This window comes from Scyliorhinus torazame, chromosome 22 (assembly GCF_047496885.1).
Source record: "Scyliorhinus torazame isolate Kashiwa2021f chromosome 22, sScyTor2.1, whole genome shotgun sequence".
Taxonomy (NCBI): domain Eukaryota; kingdom Metazoa; phylum Chordata; class Chondrichthyes; order Carcharhiniformes; family Scyliorhinidae; genus Scyliorhinus; species Scyliorhinus torazame.
The window spans coordinates 104,805,589-104,827,131 of NC_092728.1; the positions used below are offsets into that span (position 1 = coordinate 104,805,589).

The 21,543-nt window shown below is 47.0% G+C and overlaps 1 protein-coding gene across 5 annotated transcripts in view; it reads left to right on the plus strand.

Moving 5' to 3' along the window:
* Positions 1–21,543, plus strand: part of abl1 (c-abl oncogene 1, non-receptor tyrosine kinase) — a 229,113-nt gene that overhangs the window by 107,395 nt on the left and 100,175 nt on the right. The window lies entirely within an intron of this gene.

Below are 21,543 nucleotides of genomic sequence, written 5' to 3' on the forward strand. Positions count from 1 at the left end.
AAGTGAGGTTGGGGGTGTGTGGGAGGAGCGGTGTTGGTGGAGAGGGGGGGGTGGGGCTGCTCTTCCTGCCAGCCTGAAAATAAGGCTGGTGGGAAACTCTCATTAATTGGCCACTTAGGGCCTCAGCTGGGGCAAGGGTAGGCAGGCTCGTCTAGGTCTTGTCCGCCTCACTGTAAAATTTGTGGAGGTCGGAGAGTGGGGGAGTCGAATGGGAGTGCCATCCGAAGAATGTTGCGGTGACTCTCTTGTCTACAAACCCATTGGCAGGGAATGTAAAATTCTACCCATAAGCGTTTATTACATGTACATTACAAACATACCTTTAGCATGTTGGAACAATTGATCCAGCAATTCTGTTTGTTAAGTACTGTTTAAAACCTGCTTTGAAGTGGCTCCTAAATGCAAGCGAATGGCAAGTGTAGGTTTTTTGGATATGTGATTAGGAATTTTATTGGGCAATTGCAGGAATATGCAAGTTGCTGTGTACGTATCTTAGGAATTGATCTGTTTAATGCAGTGCCAGGAAATGAGGTTCTAGATTGGTGAACTGCTCCGGTCAATCGGTTAAATAGAAGTTCGTCACTGGCTGTGTGATTGAACTGTACAGTTCAAATTAATGTGCTGGAGTTTACATTTATATACAGGAGGAAGTATTATAAAACTTTTAAAAATAAATTTAGAGTACCCAATTATTTTTTTCAATTCAGGGGCAATTTAGCATGGCCAATCCACCCACCCTGCACATCTTTGGGTTTTGAGGGTGAAACCCAAGCAGAAACTGGGAGAATGTGCAAACTCCACACGGACAGTGACCCGGAGCCAGGATCGAACCCGGGTCCTCAGCGCCGGAGACAGCAGTGCTAACCCACTGCGCCACCGTGCCGCCCTGAGCAATGACTTGTTTGAACGATGCAGATGTCAAATGTTTCAGTGGTTCATAACCGAGTTGTAGGCCCCCCAAGTCCCACTCCAAACTTCAGTGTACTTTCCAGGCTGGCACTCCCAGTGCAGTGTTGAGGGAGTGCTGCCCCATCAGAGGGGGAGTGACAGATTGCACAGCGGTATTTCAGAGAAGAGCAGGGAAATCTATATCCTGGCTAATATTTCTCAAAAACCAGATTATCAAGACGTTTATCATGTTGTTTCAGGGACCTGTTTGTGATGTATTTGCCTAGATGACAACAGTCCCTTCACTTCAAAGTAGTTCATTGTATCTGGAGCACTCAGATTTTATTTGAGAGTGCTATGGCACAGTGTAAATGGTTAGCCTTTCTTTCTAAAGCCAAGTTAAATAACCTGTTCCACTTCCCTTATCAGCAAGGAATAAATTCAAGTGTTGCTGTTGTCAAATCAAAGAGTTTGATTCTCAGCACATGCTGTCTGCCACGATGCTCATTACTAGAACTCTGTAATTGATGCTTGACTGATGCCCTTCATTTCATTTGTCGACATTCTTGGCCTCAGTGGAGACATTGAACACAAATGGAATTCCCACATTTCCTTCATTGCTAAAACTGCTTCCAAAAAGCTCAATTTCAATTTTTGTGCCAAATGTTGTTCCCCTACCCATTTTCTTACTATCCCATCCCTCCCTAGGGCTGGTGACTCCCTGGAATGCTATTTGTTAGTGCATGATGATGAATCTTGCGGTCACCTGCTGAAGTGGTCTTTAGAATGTGGGGCAGTGGAATAGATTGGGGAGGGAGAAGACTGGATATTACCACGGCCAAGTCTGATCCTGTCATTGACTAACACGCACAGCTGCACACTTCCAGCAAGTGTCCCTGGATAGTAATAAGGAATGGAATCCCTGACTAACATTCCCTTTACTCATCCAGGGTAGCTACGGCAAATTGTAGCTGCTCTAAACCTTTTAGGCTGATATTGGCTAACTGGGCCATTCCGATGGAAGTTAGTGCCTTCGTGGTTTGTGTAGTTTTGCTCTTTGTACTGCTGTAACCAGTAGAATGATTGGAAAAGCCATGCCAAATGCTTCTCTTTCTCAATCCTAAGAAGCTCAACAGTGTCCCAAGACTTAAAATCTGTGAAAACTCTTCCAACACCTCTCTGGTGCTCAATCCCTTCCTTACCGTTATTCTCCCAACTTCCCTCTCCGACCCAACGCTCTTTTAAAAATCTATTTTACTTTTGCTTCTTCTGAGCCTTTCTCAGCGACTATGCACTGCGTTACATAATAGGAAATGATTTACTCCTACAGTTAGCCAACGTTAATCACCAGTATGCCCACCCTTAATAACACCATTAGGGGCTGTTTAGCACAGGGCTAAATCGCTGGCTTTGAAAGCAGACCAAGGCAGGCCAGCAGCACGGTTCAATTCCCGTAACAGCCTCCCCGAGCAGGCGCCGGAATGTGGCGACTAGGGGCTTTTCACAGTAACTTCATTGAAGCCGACTTGTGGCAATAAGCGAGTTTCATTTTCATTTCATAGGATATTACAGCACTGTAGGAGGACATTCAACCCATTATGTCTTGTGCTCACTCTTTGGTTTGTTGCTTTTTCGCCATAATTTTTTTTCCCGTTCATTATTTATCTGATTCTCTTTTGAATGTTACTATTGAATTGACGTCCATTGCTCTTTCAGGCAGCACTTTCCCGATCACAACAACTTGCTGAAAAACGTGAAAAAAGCACGTTTTCTCGTGTCACCTCTGGTTCCTTTGCCAATCACCTTAAATCTGTGTCCTCTGGTTACTGACCTTTCTGCCACCAAAAAGAGTTTCTCTTGGTTTACTCAATTTATCAAACCGTGAAATAGTATGTGCACCAAGTGAGAATTACAGGTGGATGGATAGCTTACACATAGCCACAGATAGGTGCAATAATGGATCATGCCTGCAGCAAGAATTGTTGCATGTTTCAAATTTAAAAAGAAAATAAATTTAGAGAATACAATTATTTTCTTTCCAATTAAGGGGAAATTTAACGTGGCCAATCCATCTAACCACATCCTTTTCGGTCGTGAGGATGAGACCCAGTGCAAATTCCAACGGACAGTGACCCAGGGCCGGGATTGAACCCGGGACCTTGGCGCCGTGATGCAGCAGTGCTAGCCACCACAGGAATAGTAAGGCGAAAAAGTCACGGATAGGAGTAGTCTATAGGCCACCAAATAATAACATTATGGTGGGGCAGGCAATAAACAAAGAAATAACTGATGCATGTAGAAATGGTACAGCAGTTATGGGGGATTTTTTTTTTTTTTTTTTTTTTTTTTTTTTTTTTTATAAATGTTTTATTGAAAATTTTTTCCCAAACAACAATTTTTCCCCTCTTACAAAGCAAACGCAACAATAACAATACAGAAATTTTAAACAATACACAAGTAACAAAAACCCCTTTATCTTTGACCTAAACTAAACCCCCCCTCCCCCCCCCCCCCTCCCCCTGGGTTGCTGCTGCTGGTCATCTGTCTTCCCTCTAACGTTCCCCTAGGTAGTCGAGAAATGGCTGCCACCGCCTGGTGAACCCTTGAGCCGATCCTCTCAGGGCAAACTTTATCTGCTCCAGTTTAATGAACCCCGCCATATCATTTACCCAGGCCTCCAGTCCGGGGGGTTTCGCCTCCTTCCACATGAGTAGGATCCTGCGCCGGGCTACTAGGGACGCAAAGGCCACAACGTCGGCCTCTTTCGCCTCCTGCACTCCCGACTCTTCCGCAACTCCAAATAGAGCTAACCCCCAGCCTGGTTTGACCCGGGCCCTCACCACCCGCGAAATCACTCCCGTCACTCCCTTCCAATACCCTTCCAGTGCCGGGCATGCCCAAAACATATGTGCGTGGTTTGCCGGGCTCCCGCCACACCTCCCACATTTGTCCTCCACTCCAAAGAACCTGCTCAATCTTGCTCCCGTTATGTGTGCTCTATGTAGCACCTTAAATTGAATCAGGCTAAGCCTGGCGCATGAGGAAGAGGAATTTACCCTGCTTAGGGCATCAGCCCACATACCCTCCTCTATCTCCTCCCCTAGTTCTTCTTCCCACTTTCCTTTTAGTTCGCCCACCGACTCCTCCCCCTCTTCCCTCATCTCTCGGTAAATCTCTGACACCTTGCCCTCTCCGACCCACACCCCTGAAAGCACCCTGTCCTGTATCCCCTGTGTCGGGAGCAATGGAAATTCCCTCACCTGTTGTCTAGTAAATGCCCTCACCTGCATATATCTCAAGAAATTTCCCCGGGGCAACTTATACTTTTCCTCCAATGCTCCCAAGCTCGCAAAAGTCCCATCTATAAATAAATCTCCCACCCTCCTAATTCCCAACTGGAACCAGCTCTGAAATCCTCCATCCATTCTTCCTGGGGCGAACCTATGGTTGTTCCTGATTGGGGACCCCACCAGGGCTCCCCGCACCCCTCTCTGTCGCCTCCACTGTCCCCAGATATTCAATGTTGCCGCCACCACCGGGTTCGTGGTAAACTTTTTAGGTGAGATCGGTAGCGGCGCCGTCACCAGCGCCTCTAAACTCGTCCCTTTACAGGACTTTCTCTCCAGTCTTTCCCACGCCGCTCCCTCACCCTCCATCATCCATTTACGTATCATTGCCACATTGGCGGCCCAATAGTAATCGCCCAAGTTCGGTAGTGCCAATCCTCCTCTGTCCCTACTACGCTGAAGGAACCCCCTCCTTACTCTCGGAACTTTCCCTGCCCACACGAAGCTCGTGATGCTCCTGTCTATTTTATTAAAAAAGGTCTTAGTGATTAGTATAGGGAGACATTGAAATACAAATAAGAACCTCGGGAGGACCATCATCTTAATTGCTTGCACCCTGCCCGCCAGCGATAGAGGCTGCATGTCCCACCTCTTGAAGTCCTCCTCCATTTGTTCTACCAACCGTGTCAGATTAAGTCTGTGCAAGGTTCCCCAGCTCCTAGCGATCTGAATCCCCAGGTATCGGAAGTTTCTTTCCACTTTCCTTAGAGGCAAGCCTTCTATCTCTCTACTCTGGTCCCCTGGATGTATCACAAATAATTCACTCTTCCCCATGTTTAGCCTATACCCCGAGAAATCCCCGAACCCCCTCAAAATTCGCATAACCTCTATCATTCCCCCCGCTGGGTCCGACACGTATAACAATAGGTCATCCGCATATAACGAGACTCGGTGTTCTTCTCCCCCTCTAATCACCCCTCTCCATTTCCTGGAGTCTCTCAACGCCATGGCCAGAGGTTCAATTGCCAACGCGAACAACAATGGAGACAGCGGGCACCCCTGTCTTGTTCCCCTATATAGTCGGAAATACTCCGATCTATGTCGACCTGTAACTACGCTTGCCGTTGGAGCCCCATAAAGAAGTCTAACCCAGCTAATAAACCCGTTCCCAAACCCAAACCTCCTTAACACTTCCCATAAATACTCCCACTCCACCCTATCAAATGCCTTCTCTGCGTCCATTGCCGCCACTATTTCTGCCTCCCCCTCCACTGGGGGCATCATTATCACCCCTAATAGTCGTCGCACGTTAACATTCAGTTGTCTCCCTTTTACGAACCCTGTCTGGTCTTCGTGCACCACCCCCGGGACACAGTCCTCTATCCTCGATGCCAGTACCTTTGCCAACAATTTGGCGTCCACGTTCAACAATGAAATGGGTCTATAGGACCCGCACTGCAACGGATCTTTATCCCTCTTCAAAATTAACGATATCGTCGCCTCCGACATCGTCGGGGGTAGAGTCCCCCCTTTCCTGGCCTCATTGAACGTCCTCACCATCAACGGGGCCAACAAGTCCACATATTTTCTGTAATACTCCACCGGGAACCCGTCTGGTCCTGGGGCCTTCCCTGCTTGCATGCTTCCCAGTCCCTTAATAACCTCGTCCACCCCAATCGGTGCCCCCAGGCCTACCACCCCCCGCTCCTCCACTTTCGGGAACCTCAATTGGTCCAGGAACTGCCGCATCCCCTCCTCTCCCTCTGGGGGTTGAGACCTATACAGTTCCTCATAGAAGGTCTTGAACACCTCATTTATCTTTCCTGCCCTTCGCACCGTGTCTCCCCTTTCGTCTCTAATTCCTCCTATTTCCCTCGCTGCTGCCCTCTTTCGCAATTGATGAGCCAACAGGCGACTCGCCTTTTCCCCATATTCATACCTCCTCCCCTGTGCCTTCCTCCACAGTACCTCCGCCTTTCTGGTGGTCAGAAGGTCAAATTCCGTCTGGAGTCGTCTCCTCTCCCTGTACAATTCCTCCTCCGGGGTCTCTGCAAATTCCCTATCCACCCTTAAAATCTCCCCCAGTAATCTTTCCCTTTCCTTGGCCTCTGTTTTCCTTTTGTGGGCCCCAATGGAGATCAGCTCTCCTCTGACCACCGCTTTTAGTGCTTCCCATACCACTCCCACAGGGACCTCGCCGTCGTCATTGACCTCCAGGTATCTCTCAATACACCCCCGCACTCTTGCACACACTCCCTCATCCGCCATCAGTCCCACATCTAATCGCCAGAGTGTTCTCTGCTCCCTTTCCTCTCCTAATTCCAGGTCCACCCAATGTGGGGCATGATCCGAAACCGCTATGGCTGAGTACTCAGCTTCTTCCACCCTAGAGATCAACGACCTTCCCAAAACAAAAAAATCTATCCGGGAGTACACTTTATGGACATGGGAGAAGAAGGAATACTCCCTAGCCCTAGGTCTAAGAAATCGCCATGGATCCACTCCCCCCATTTGGTCCATAAACCCCTTAAGTACCTTGGCCGCTGCCGGCCTTCTTCCGGTCCTTGAGCTGGATCTATCTAGCCCCGGGTCCAGCACCGTATTAAAGTCCCCTCCTAAAATCAAGTTTCCTACCTCCAGGTCCGGTATACGCCCCAGCATCCGTCTCATAAATCCCGCATCGTCCCAGTTTGGGGCATACACGTTAACCAACACGACCTCCATTCCCTCCAGCCTGCCACTCACCATTACATATCTACCTCCGCTATCTGCTACGATGTTCTTTGCTTCAAATGCGACCTGTTTCCCCACCAAAATGGCCACCCCTCTATTCTTTGCGTCCAGTCCTGAGTGGAACACCTGTCCCACCCATCCTTTCCTTAGCCTAACTTGGTCCGCCACCTTTAGGTGCGTCTCTTGGAGCATAACCACGTCTGCCCTTAGTCCTTTCAAATGCGCGAGCACTCGGGCCCTTTTTATCGGTCCGTTCAGGCCTCTCACGTTCCACGTGATCAGCCTCACTAGGGGGCTACCTGCCCCCCTCCCGTGTCGACTAGCCATTACCTTCTCTAGGCCAGTCCCATATCCCGCCTCCACGCTCCCGCTCGCTCCCCCAGCGTCGCACACCATCCCCGCCCACCCACTCTTTAGCCATTTCCTTTTGGATTTCCGCAGCAGCAACCCAGTTGTCCCCCCCCCCCTTCTCCCTCCCTCCTCCCCTCCCCGCTAGATCTCTTTCTAGCTTGATTGCTCCCCCCATATTACTTCCGTAAGTCAGCTGACTTCAACTGACCCCGGCTACTCCTGCTCACTCCTCGACCCCCCCCATGTGGGGAACTCCCATCCGCCTTGCGCCTGTCTTCCCGCCTTATTCTTTCTGGTGCGGGAACATCCCTTTACCTGACCCGCCTCTTATGGCGCAGCTCCCTTTCCCCTCCCCCTCCCCTTCCCCATTCTCCAACTATGTCCCGTCTTTCCCCCCTCACCGGCGCCCACATTTCCCCAATGTCTCCCCCCTTCCCTGTTTACTTCTCAATTAACTTCCACCGTAACATTAACAATAACATTTCCTGCAGCATCAGTCCCTCAGTTCCGATCCAATTTCTCTTCTTTGATGAAGGTCCATGCTTCCTCCGCCGTCTCGAAATAATGGTGTCTCTCCTGATACGTGACCCATAGTCTTGCCGGCTGCAGCATCCCGAACTTCACCTTCCTTTTATGCAACACCTCTTTGGCTCGGTTGAAGCTCGCCCTCCTTCTCGCCACCTCCGCACTCCAATCCTGGTATACCCGTACCACTGCATTCTCCCATCTGCTACTCCGCACCTTTTTAGCCCATCTCAGGACCTCTTCTCTATCCTTAAGGCGGTAAAATCGCACGATTATCGCCCTGGGTGGTTCTCCCGCTTTTGGTCTTCTCGCCGGAATCCGATTTGCCCACTCCACCTCCAAGGGGCCCGTAGGGGCCTCAGCACCCATCAGTGAGCTCAGCATCGTACTTGCGTACGCTCCACAGTCCACTCCTTCCACACCCTCAGGGAGACCCAGTATCCGAAGGTTCTTCCTTCGCGCTCCATTTTCTAGGGCTTCGATCCTTTCAGTACACTTTTTATGAAGTGCCTCGTGCGTCTGTGTCTTAACCGCCAGGCCCAGGATCTCGTCCTCAATATCTGTCACCTTCTGCTCCACCACACGGAGCTCTGTCTCCTGGGTCTTTAATGTCTCCTTGAGCCCCTCAATTGCCTGTAGCAACGGGGTCAGCACCTCCCTCTTCAGCAGCTCCACGCACCGTCTCACAATTTCATGCTCAGGCCCCCATGTCGCCTGCGCTTTCTCCGCCGCCATCTTGTACTTCTCTCTTTCTGACCCTTTGGTCGACGATTCCTCGCGCTGCAGCCGCCGCCGCCGGTTTTTTCCTCCTTCGTTTGGGGGGGGACTCCCTTCTCACACGCCCCACACCGGGTTGCGTCGTCGAAAAATTCCCCGTTGAGGCTCTTAAAAGAGCCCGAAGGTCCGTCGGAGCTGGAGCCGCCGAAGCGTGCGGCTAGCTAGGCATCACCGCAACCGGAAGTCCCTTCAGTGGCCTTGATGAGGTCTTTTCACAGTTGTTCCCTCTGCTGCTAGAATTCACCTTTGATACAGGCCCTCAGGTCAGCTTGCAGCTTTAAGCTTGCCCTTCCCCCGCCTGCATGCTGGAAGAGGCCCTGTTTATCCTGTAGTTGCAGCCAAATCTTTCACTGTTTCTGCGTGTGTCTGGCAACCAAGAGACATACCCTTCCTGGGGGACACTGTCGGGGGAATATTGCCGCCTTCTTCCCACACCGGGAAATGTCAAACAAATGCCGTGGGGGCCCTGTAAAAGAGCCCAAAAGTCCGTTCCAAGCAGGAGCTGCCGAATATGCGACCTAGCTCTGCATAGCCGCACCCGGAAGTGAGTTATGGGGGATTTTAATCTACATGTCGATTGGTTTAACCAGGTCGGCCAAGGCAGCCTTGAGGAGGAGTTTATAGAATGTATCCGCGATAGTTTCCTAGAACAGTATGTAATGGAACCTACGAGGGAACAAGCGGTCCTAGATCTGGTCCTGTGTAATGAGACAGGATTGATTCCGGATCTCATAGTTAGGGATCCTCTCGGAAGGAGCGATCACAATATGGTGAAATTTAAAATACAGATGGAGGGTGAGAAGGTAAAATCAAGCACTAGTGTTTTGTGCTTAAACAAAGGAGATTACAATGGGATGAGAGAAAAACTAGCTAAGGTAGACTGGGATCAAAGACTTTATGGTGAAACAGTTGAGGAACAGTGGAGAACCTTCCAAGCGATTTTTCACAGTGCTCAGCAAAGGTTTATACCAACAAAAAGGAAGGACGGTAGAAAGAGAGAAAATCGACCGTGGATATCTAAGGAAATAAGGGAGAGTATCAAATTGAAGGAAAAAAGCATACAAAGTAGCAAAGATTGGTGGGAGACTAGAGGACTGGGAAATCTTTAGGGGGCTACTAAAAAAGCTATGAAGAAGAGTAAGATAGATTATGAGAGTAAACTTGCTCAGAATATAAAAACAGATAGTAAAAGTTTCTACAAATCTATAAAACAAAAAAGAGTGGCTAAGGTAAATATTGGTCCTTTAGAGGATGAGAAGGGAGATTTAATAATGGGAGATGAGGAAATGGCTGAGGAACTGAACAGGTTTTTGGGGTCAGTCTTCACAGTGGAAGACACAAATAACATGCCAGTGACTGATGAAAATGAAGCTATGACAGGTGAGGACCTTGAGAGGATTGTTATCACCAAGGAAGTAGTGATGGGCAAGCTAATGGGACTAAAGGTAGACAAGTCTCCTGGCCCTGATGGAATGCATCCCAGAGTGCTAAAAGAGATGGCTAGGGAAATTGCAAATGCACTAGTGATAATTTACCAAAATTCACTAGACTCTGGGGTGGTCCTGTCGGATTTGAAATTCGCAAACGTGACACCACTGTTTAAAAAAGGAAGTAGGCAGAAAGCGGGTAATTATAGGCCAGTGAGCTTAACTTCGGTAGTAGGGAAGAGCTGGAATCTATCATCAAGGAAGAAATAGCGAGGCATCTGGATGGAAATTGTCCCATTGGGCAGACGCATGGGTTCATAAAGGGCAGGTCGTGCCTAACTAATTTAGTGGAATTTTTTGAGGACATTACCAGTGCGGTAGATAACGGGCAGCCAATGGATGTGGTATATCTGGATTTCCAGAAAGCCTTTGAAAGGTGCCACACAAAAGGTTGCTGCATAAGATAAAGATGCATGGCATTAAGGGGAAAGTAGTCGCATGGATAGAGGATTGGTTAATTAATAGAAAGCAAAGAGTGGGGATTAATGGGTGTTTCTCTGGTTGGCAATCAGTAGCTAGTGGTGTCCCTCAGGGATCAGTGTTGGGCCCACAACTGTTCACAATTTACATAGATGATTTGGAGTTGGGGACCAAGGGCAATGTGTCCAAGTTTGCAGACGACACTAAGATAAGTGGTAAAGCAAAAAGTGCAGAGGATACTGGAAGTCTGCAGAGGGATTTGGCTAGGCTAAGTGAATGGGCTAGGTTCTGGCAGATGGAATACAATGTTGACAAATGTGAGGTTATCCATTTTGGTAGGAATAACAGCAAAAGGGATTATTATTTAAATGATAAAATATTAAAACATGCTGCTGTGCAGAGAGACCTCGTGCATGAGTCGCAAAAAGTTGGTTTACAGGTGCAACAGGTGATTAAGAAGGCAAATGGAATTTTGTCCTTCATTGCTAGAGGGATGGAGTTTAAGACTAGGGGGTTTATGCTGCAATTGTATAAGGTGTTAGTGAGGCCACACCTGGAGTATTGTGTTCAGTTTTGGTCTGCTTACTTGAGAAAGGACGTACTGGCACTGGAGGGTGTGCAGAGGAGATTCACTAGGTTAATCCCAGAGCTGAAGGGGTTGGATTACGAGGAGAGGTTAAGTAGACTGGGACTGTACTCGTTGGAATTTAGAAGGATGAGGGGGGATCTTATAGAAACATATAAAATTATGAAGGGAATAGATAGAATAGATGCGGGCAGGTTGTTTCCAGTGGTGGGTGAAAGCAGAACTAGGGGGCATAGCCTCAAAATAAGGGGAAGTTGATTTAGGACTGAGTTTAGGAGGATCTTCTTCACCCAAAGGGTTGTGAATCTGTGGAATTCGTTGACCAATGAAGCAGTAGAGGCTCCTTCATTGAATATTTTCAAGATAAAGATAGATAATTTTTTGAAGAATAAAGGGATTAAGGGTTATGGTGTTCGGGCCGGAAAGTGGAGCTGAGTCCACAAAAGATCAGCCATGATCTCATTGAATGGTGGAGCAGGCTTGAGGGGCCAGATGGCCTACTCCTGCTCCTTGTTCTTATGTTCTTATGTTTCAAATTTGACCCCGTAGGTACCAACAGTGACCACGTTTTGTGATATTGTATTTGTGGTGCACTTGTGCTTATTCAAAAATGTGCTGAAAATCTTTTGGTGGATCTTGCTTATATCTTGTTAATGTTTTTCTCTTCCTCCATCTTTTTGCGAAATTAACCAGGAAGGTAATTAGTTTTACAAGAAATGAATGTGTGGGGTTCCATCCAGGATGATTAAGAGCCACTAACATGACTGTAGAAGAAATAGATACTTGGTGTTTAAATTGTGTATTGTTCCATCTCAACACTTTTTAAAAAACCTTTTTGAAAAAACATTTAGAGAACTGTATTTCTCCTTTTCAATTTGAAGCACTTTTCAATTTTCAATTTGAAGTGCTCCTGTCAACAGTCCACGTTTCCGAGTATAATTTGTAACCTGGGGTGGCAGAGTGGTTAGCACTGCTGCCTCAGTGCCAGGCACCCGGGTTCAATTCCAGCCTGGGTCACTGTCTGTGTGGAGTTTGCCTTTTCTCCCCGTGTCTGCGTGGGTTTCCTCCCACAGCCCAAAGGTGTGCAGGTTAGGTGGATTGGCCGTGCAAATATTGCCCAAAAGGTTAGGTGGTGTTACGGGGATGGGGGCTGGAGTTGGGCCTAGGTAGGGTGCTCTATCGGAGCAAGGGCCAGTGCAGAATCAATGGGCTAAACACTTCTGAACTGTAGGGATTCTATGACATACAGCCGTAATTTCTGAATGTTAAGCAAAGACCTTGGAAGCAGGAACCAGAGAGTGGGTAATGCAGAAGATAGCCTTGTCTAGATACTTTCCAAAACAACACGAGCAGTTACTGTCAGCCTTCAATCCTTTGATTTAACGAGAGGGAAATTGTCTTTTTTATTGTTGTTCTGAGCACATTTCACAAGTTTTAGATAAGTTTGGAGCATGGATGGAAGAATAAAATATTTAATTTCGCCTTGTCCGCCGATCTGTGTAAGTATGACCAGATAACTGATAGAAATATCAGTCCCCTAAACGAGCCCCCACGTACAAACGCCAGCTTAAGTTAGTTCAACGTGTACTTGTCCAGCTGATTAGAAGCTGCAATTTGGCACACAATTGCTCTTCTCTCCAGCACAAATGACAAGTCATCGTATTCACAAAGTAGAAACAGACCATTTGTCCCAACTGCTGATGTTTCAGATGAGTTTTCTTCCACCTTACATTATTTAACCCTGATGAGTTTGCATCCTCTGCCTCAACCACTGTTAATGTAGCTTCCAACCTCTACCTTGTGGAAGTATTGGATCTCTTGTTCAACTTTTGTGCATTGATTGGAGGCTCAGAGAAATAGAATTGCCATTTGGTAACCTTGTTCTCTTGGTTTAAAAAAGTGGCCGTGGTGTTTAGATACTGGCAGATTTCTGTGACCCTGCGACAACTGTTGAGTTTAAAAAAAAAAATTAAGAGTACCCAATTCTTTCTTTCCCAATTAAGGGGCAATTTAGCATAGCCAGTCCACCTACCTTGCACATCCTTGGGTTGGGGGGTGGGGAGACCCACGCAGACATGGGGAGAATGTGCAAAGTCCACGTGGACAGTGACCCGGGGCTGCGATCGAACCCGGGTCCTTGGCGCCGTGAGGCAGCAGTGATAAGCACTGTGCCAACCTGCTGCCCTGAAGGTTGAGTTTACCTGCCATCAATAATGAAAAAGACAACTTGCATATGTATAAAATGTCTTTAATGTTTAAGGCTCAAGATACTTCATATATCCATGAGTGGAAAACAATGAAGAAATCCAAACCATTGCCTTGAAGCTCTGTTATATGGCCATGCGGTTGAGTTTCAGAGTTAAAGAGAGTAGGATAGAAAGAAACTTCAAGGCATAATGGGTGTTTTACTCCTTTCCCTAAAACCCTCTGTCCTTCATGGTGCACCTGAAAATTAGAGCTCGTACTGTGAACCAGCAAACCTCCAATGCTGTATTTAAGGAGTCCTCCTTCATGTGTGACTTTTTGAGACTGGAGTGTCCACTGCTTATTTGACTATCAACCAAATATTTGCTATGAACCTGATTTTGCCCTCACCTGGCAATTCATACAATGCATATCAGTCAGACACCACTGGCACTGATGAGGGCACTGACCCATTTCCCCCTCCCTGACCCAGGAATGGCATTCCCACCATGTGCACTTTATTTAGGAGCAAGAAACGAAAGCCATGAATGGCAATGCTGACTAAGCATCAGCTTCAAGATCCCCAGTCTAATGTGAGAAATTTTAATTTATTTATTCTTTCATGGGCTGTGGATATTGCTGGCAAGGCCAGCATTTGTTGCCCGTCCCTAAATGTCCTTGAGAAGGTGATGGTGAGCCACCTTCTTACATTGCTGCTGTCCTTGTGTTGTAGGAACATCCACACAGTGCTGTTAGAAAGGGAGTTCCAAAGTTTTGACCCAGCAACAGTGAACAGGGATATAGTCCCACGTCAGAATGGTGTACGGTTTGGAGGGGAATTTGCAGGTGTATCTGCTGCCTTTGTTCTTTAAGGTGGTAGAGGTTGTGGGTTTGAAAGGTATTGTCGAAGGATCTTTGCGTTATCTGACTACAGTGACTTCCTGGTAAAGTAAGTAAAGTCGCCATAGACCAGATGACCATAGGCTGCTTTCCCCTTGGAGAAGGAGAGCTGATTGGTGGTGATTTAACCTGAGGATTACCGCACCTCAATTGAGAAGGTGGGGCCTTCATGAATAACCTCAGCCAGTATGGGAATTGAACCTGCATCGCAAACTAGCTGTCCAACCAACTGAGCTAAACCAACTTCCAGGTACTGAAGTGTCAAGTGCATTCAATATTTGACCTTCAAATCATGGCCCATAGAGTAAAATTAGCTAAAAACCTGTTGTATTGAGAAAGCATCCTCCATTATTTTGTGGCACGGGTGAGTTATTAATATTGAGGCAGGTACTGGATATATTACAGCCTCTTTCTTCCCCCTGAAGGAATTATTAGAGGGTTGTAGCAGAAAGTTGAGGGCAGGAACCCCAAGTTGGTCGATGTTCCTTTGATAAATATAAACCGAGAATGTTGGAAACACTCAACAGGTCAGGCAACTTATTGTAGAGAGCAAAATAAAATCAACATTTACAGGTCTGTGACCATTTCAGCCAAGGTTAACTTTGTTTCTTTCTCACAGTTTTAACTGGATGATCGTAGTATATTATCCAACATTTTCTGCTTTTTATTTCAGATTTCACTCGCCTTCTGTGCTAATCTTCCTTTATTGAAGTTTGTGTTTAAGCATCTATTGGTTATTTGGTGAACGTGGGGGAAAGTTACACCTTTATCCAGAGTCTTGTAGCAGTTTGAATAGGTAATGTTTTGGGACTTTGATTACATACTATGCTGGAATGTGAGGTGTGCTTAAATAACTAATTACAGTTGTATAGCACGTTTAGCATAGTAGAATGTCTCCAGTTTCCTCATGGAAGCGTAATCAAACATAATTTGACACCGAGACATTTAAAGCAATCTCAGGCACGTGCCCGAAAGCTTAGTCAGCGATAGAGTCTTTAACACATTAAAATAAGATTCGCATTTGTAGACCGCTTCTTGTGACTGAGACGTCGCAAAGCACTTTGTAGCCAGCGAGGAGCCAATTAAGGAGTGTCTTCAAGGAGGAGAGTGGTGGAGAGGCTGATAGGTTAAGGAAGGAAATTCCAAAATTTTGGGCGGAGGCAGCTGGAGGCAGGACCACCAATGATGGGGTGAAGAAGTCTGCTGATGAGCAGGACGGCAGAATTGGTGCAACGCTACCTTTGTTTTTCTTGTCAAAATGTTGAAACCCTTTGAAGAGAATTTTGTCCTAAACTGCGCTCCCTTTCACTTGGAGCCGGCAGGGTGTTCAGTTGGCATTCCCATCAATTAGCTGCCAAGGAATTCCTGGAATGTCATTTTGACCAGCTGTAGTGAGGAGGAAGAGAATTAGCAGGGTCCCTCATGGGAGGTTTGCACAGGAAGGCTGATCTTTCTCCCTTGCTCTCAAGTGATTTTTAAAATTAGAATTTTCAGTTTTCATGCTGGCTGTGTGGGCCACATTTAACCTGTAGGAGTGCCTACAAAAGACCCAATTGAAAGAATGATCTTCAAGTCACTTCCCACAGTGTCATTGTTACGTGTCAGGTGACCTCACTAGTCAAGTGGCCCGTAATCAATCACTGACAAGTGTTACATGGCACGATGAATCCTTTATGCACTGACACTTCTTGGGTTGGATTCTGAGCGTCTTATCCATGTTTCTCTTGGTATCATTTATTCCACAGGCAGAATCATAGATCCAACTTTTTGTTTATCTCCAAATTCTGTTACCAAGGTAAGGGAGACAATTTGGTGGTGCAAAAGCAAGGAAGCACTTTGCACTCTCCAGACATCTGGGTCCTGACCTGAACAAGGACCATTGCAAAAATAAGTAATGATAAGCCCACTTGGGAAAACTGTTATACCTGGGACTGAGCTTCAGCATCGAATGTCAGCGGGGCTGAGGCAAGGAGAGCAGAAAATGCCTGAAATACTCAACAGGTCGGCCAGTATCTGTGAAGAGAGAAACTGAGTTGATGTGCGGCTTTCTGACTTTTTCCCAGAACTGGAAAAAAGTTAGAGATGTAACAGATTTGAGGCAGAGAAAGGGTTGGATGGGGCGGGGGGCATGGGCGATTTGGGGGGGGGGGGGGGGGGGGGGGTTGTGAGGGGACAGACAAACCATGAAGGTTAAAAGAAAGGTAGTGGAAATCCTGTCGGAGAGAAGAGCAGATCTTTGCGGTGGGCCTTCCTGGGAGAGATGTGGTGGGGACTTGAACATTAACACAAGTAAAACCAACACTAACACTGCGGGTGTTGTAAAATCTGAAATAAAAACAGAAAATTCTGGAAGAGGAGATTGGAACGGAAAAGAAAAAATATATTGGATTTACTCAGTTGATTATTAGTTGGGCCAATGGCAACATGTTGGCCAAAAAATGCAACAACAGTTTGAGGATGTAATTTTTCTTGAGTTTTTTAAAAACTTGCCATTTTGCAAGCTTTAAAACTTGAGATGCATCCAAAATAACACCCATAACGAGGGAAGACCAGCTGATTATTTGATCACTTTTGTTTAAGCAAAGAAAATTCTTTTGTGGTGTGAAATGGAGCACTTTTAATATCTAATAGTTGCAGGCCTGGTGTAACACTGGATGCTGGGTAAAAAGCCAATGCTCAATCATTATCCTACTCCGGTCCAGTGTGATATTTCCTTTCCCAGACTTTTCCCTTGGAGACTGCGAATTGAATCCCAAATTACAAATCGTGACTCATGTTTTGCTTGCAGGTGGCAGTTGCCAGTCCCGTCGGTTTGGCCTGAATTACTTATGCAGGACCCCAGAGTAGGAACAACACTGTTCTACCCTCCGACGTCACCCAGTGCTCCTAGGCAGGGCTGGCCGAACTAATGCTGTGATCCCTTTCTGTCACTCTGACAGCCAGCCAGTAGTACTACACTCAGTATATTTCATCCGATGCCTGAGTCTATGTATTTACATTGTGTATTTATGTACGTCCTATGTTTTTTTCATGTATGGAACGATCTCTCGACTCCACGTAGAACAATACCTCGGTACACGTGACAAATAATCAAATCCAAATCCTCTGCAAATCAGTGCTATTTGTGCTTTTGTTGCTTTGTCCTATTTTGAATTTTGGACATGGACGATCAGGAATAATTTCCCGAGATATCTGTTTAATTTCTCAAAAATGGCTGGAAATCCTGTTTAAAGCAGGTAGGACATTGACATTGTATCGATTTCTTGTGCCACGACACCAAAAGATTTGTCTTTCTAAAAGTATTTTACAAACCTTTTCTCCTGGGACCCACTTTTGTCAAGCAGCCGAACTTCGGGGCTCGCGCTGGCTGAACTTCACGACCCACGCTGGCCGACATTCACCACATGCCGCATTTGCTTGCGTTTAATGTGAAAAGGGAGCCTGCTTTGTCCTGACACTCTCTCTCCAATCGTGTTCACAGAAGGAGGGGGCAATGCACATCAGGTGCAGACTTCAGCCCATTCCTTTGTGCCGTCTTCATCTTTGTGAGAACAGAAAATCCAACCTCGCACATGTAGGTTGTCGTGAAGGGCAATAGCAACAAAATGCTTGTGTTACTCCGCACTGGATACTCCTGGGAGATGCTACTCCAGAATGCTGACAGCCTCATGAGATTTTGGGATGTTTTTAATGTGCTGTCACAGGCAGGGTACAGCAGTGGTAGGCTTTTCATTTGGAGTCAGTTAATAACTTACTCTGGGGTCTCAACCTCAAAAGGAAATTTTCACCCACCACTCCTCTCAAACTCTGAAACTTCTCCTCTCATTTGCCAGTACCTCTCTGCATATAACACACATGGGCTTTTCATTCTTATTTGGATTGGCACAATTGACAAAACCATACCTCAAGAATTTGCCTTTATCCTACTTTGTTAAGTTTCTGCTTTGTTAACCAGAGGCCCTGGAACACTACCAGAGCTAACACTAGCACTGTTCTGTCCTGCCCTGGACTCGCCTGAGCAGTGCTCTCCAGCAGATTCAGATGTGAAATCCTGGCCAGTAGGTACAGCCTATTTGTGTCTCTGGCCGTCTCCTTCTTGTAAGAAAATGACTCATCTTCACAGTCCTCTTGCTTTGCTTGCTAGCAGCTAGAAAATGGAAGCTCTCCTCCATTATTTGGCGCCGAGAGCACTTGCATACAGGGTGCTTAACGGCAGCAGCCGACATTCTCAATAAAAATGCCATTTTGCGCTTCTCCACGATCGGGATCACCATGGGAATGCTGCCACCAATTGCTCCGTGACCCCCCCGACACCCTCCCGCAGGTCGCGACCCGCACTTTGGACAATGCCTATGTAACACAAAATAGAAGTAACTTTTATTTATATCGTGCCATTCACAACCTCAGTATGTCTGAAATGTTTCACGGTCAGTGATGTACTGTTACTGGCACAGTTGTAATTTATGGAAACACAGCAGCCATTTTGCACAAGCAGCAATGAGAGATGTGGTTATATAATCTGTTTATTGTTGTAGGCTGAGGGATGAATATTGTCTGAGGCATCCCTTCTCTTTGAAATAGTGACCATTGGGAACTTTTCTGCCCACCTGAATGGACAGCACAATGGTAAAGTGGTTAGCACTGCTGCCTCACAGCGCCAGGGACCCGGGTTCAATTCATAGAATCCCTACAGTGCAGAAGAAGGCCATTCGGATCATCGAGTCTACACCGACTCTCTGAAAGAGTACTTCACCCAAGCTCACTCCCCCACCCTATCCCATTAACCCCTTAATCTAACCTACACATCTTTTGGGATACTAAGGGGTAATTTAGCATAGTCAATCCACCGAACCTGCACATCTTTGGACTGTGGGAGGAAACCGGAGCACCCGGAGGAAACCCACGTAGACACGGGGAGAACGTGCAAACTCCACACAGACAGTGACTCAAGGCCAGAATTGAACCCGGGTCCCTGGCTCTGTGAAGCAACAGTGCTAACCACTGTGCTGCCCATTCCGGCCTTGGGTGACTGTCTATGCGGACTTTGCACATTAGCCCGTGTCTGCTTGGGTTTCCTCTCACAGTCCCAAAAAGTGCAGGTTAGGTGGATTTGCCATGCTAAGGTTGCCCCTTGTTGTCCAAAAAAGTGCAGGGTCGGTGGATTTGCCATGCTAAAGTTGCCCCTTTGTTTCCAAAGATTTGCAGGTTATGGGTTACGGATTGCGGGGATCGGGCTGGTGACTTGACCGAGGTGGGGTGCTCTATCAGAGGGTCTTTGCAGACTCGATGGGCTGAATAGCCTCCTGCACTGTAGGGATTCTATGGACATATGTGACCTTGATTAAATGTCTCTTCTGAAAGATATCGCTTCTAGCTGTGCAGCAGTCCCTCAGAACTGCTCTTGAACATGAGTTTCGGTGGTGTGCTCAAGTTCAGGGGTGGGCATTCAACCCATAATTTTCTGATTCCAAGCTGCTTGTTGCTGCTCACTGAGGAAAGACTGACTCCAGTACGTGGACTGAAATCTGATAATTAGTCTCGGCACATCATGCTTTGGGAATTGCCTCCTCCATTAATTTGCTGGCACCCATCCTGAATACTGGCTCCAAGGGAGCAGTGGACCCAGCTCCCTTGTGTCTGCATCCTACATGGGATAACTACTGAAGCTGGAGCCTAACTGTGAGATCAAATGGATGCCTCGGAACGTTCCAAATCTTTCAGAAAGATACTCTACTGATTTAGGTATTACTTTATGTGGCTGATGGTGATTTGTAACTGAAAGCACAAACGCGAAATGCCATTTTAAAAAAAAAAAAAAATATTTTATTGAAAATTTTTGGCCAACCATCACAGTACATTGTGTATCCTTTACACAGTAATATAATAATATAAATAACAATGACCTGTTTTATAAACAAGAAATAAATAATATATAAACAAAAACAAAACTAAATGGCAACTGCCTTGTCCCAGATAGATATTCTCCAAAAATATGTTTTAACAGTCCAATATACAATTATCTATAACAACAACCTATACATATTATACTTATATATTAACATCCCTGAGAATCCCTCTGGCTCTCTTCCCCCCCCCCCCCCCAAACCCCCCGGGCTGCTGCTGCTGTCTTCTTCTTTTCCATTCCCTCTATCTTTCTGTGAGGTATTCGACGAACGGTTGCCACCGCCTCGTGAACCCTTGAGCCGATCCCCTTAGGACGAACTTAATCCGTTCCAGCTTTATAAACCCTGCCATGTCATTTATCCAGGTCTTCACCCCCGGGGGCTTGGCTTCCTTCCACATCAACAGTATCCTGCGCCAGGCTACTAGGGACGCAAAGGCCAAAACATCAGCCTCTCTCGCCTCCTGCACTCCCGGCTCTTCTGCAACCCCAAATATAGCCAACCCCCAGCTTGGTTCGACCTGGACCCCCACTACCTTCGAAAGCACCTTTGTCACCCCCACCCAAAACCCCTGTAGTGCCGGACATGACCAGAACATGTGGGTGTGATTCGCTGGGCTTTTCGAGCATCTCCCACACCTATCCTCTACTCCAAAAAAATTGCTAAGCCGTGTTCCAGTCATATGCGCCCTGTGTAACACCTTAAATTGTATCAGGCTTAGGCTGGCACACGAGGACGATGAGTTTACCCTACTTAGGGCATCAGCCCACAGCCCCTCCTCAATCTCCTCCCCCAGCTCCTCTTCCCATTTCCCTTTCAGCTCGTCTACCATAATCTCTCCCTCGTCTCTCATCTCCCTATATATGTCTGACACCTTACCGTCCCCCACCCATGTCTTTGAGATTACTCTGTCCTGCACCTCCTGCGTCGGGAGCTGCGGGAATTCCCTCACCTGTTGCCTCGTAAAAGCCCTCAGTTGCATATACCGGAATGCATTCCCTTGGGGCAACCCATATTTTTCGATCAGCGCTCCCAGACTTGCAAACGTCCCATCTACAAACCGATCTCTCAATTGTGTTACTCCTGCTCTTTGCCATGTTCCAAATCCCCCATCCATTCTCCCCGGAGCAAACCTATGATTATTTCTTATCGGGGACCACACCGAGGCTCCTGTCTTTCCCCTATGCCGTCTCCATTGCCCCCAAATTTTCAGAGTCGCCACCACCACCGGGCTTGTGGTGTATTTCTTCGGTGAGAACGGCAACGGCGCCGTCACCATGGCTTGTAGGCAAGTCTCCCTACAGGACGCCTTCTCCAATCTCTTCCACGCCGCTCCCTCCTCTTCTCCCATCCACTTACATACCATTGGGATGTTGGCGGCCCAGTAGTACTCACTCAGGCTCGGTAGCGCCAGCCCCCCCCTATCCCTACTATGCTGCAGAAATCCCTTCCTCACTCTCGGGGTCTTCCCGGCCCACACAAAACTCATGATACTCTTCTCA